Raw genomic sequence first — 312 nt, forward strand, 5'->3', positions numbered from 1 at the left:
AAATTTAAAAATTCATATATCCGAGTCGCCCTTTATATTCATTTGATTTAACCATATTGGAAACTGATTTCTTTCGATTTGACTTCACTCGACGTAACTTCATTCTGCCTAATCTGATTCCCCTTGCCGACCTGACCTCCCTGCCTTTTTTCCCTGCCCATTACGAAGAACTGGTGTGAATTTTTGCCCGTTTTATATTATTTTTTCCCCCGGGTTCGAAGTCGGCCCCGGGAACCGTGAACGGTTAGTGCTCAGTGAAGCGTGGCCGGTAACCCCCGTCGGATGCTCAGCGATGAATTTATGTGTTGCTTT

Source organism: Penaeus monodon, chromosome 29 (genome assembly GCF_015228065.2).
Source record: "Penaeus monodon isolate SGIC_2016 chromosome 29, NSTDA_Pmon_1, whole genome shotgun sequence".
NCBI classification, from domain to species: Eukaryota; Metazoa; Arthropoda; class Malacostraca; order Decapoda; family Penaeidae; genus Penaeus; species Penaeus monodon.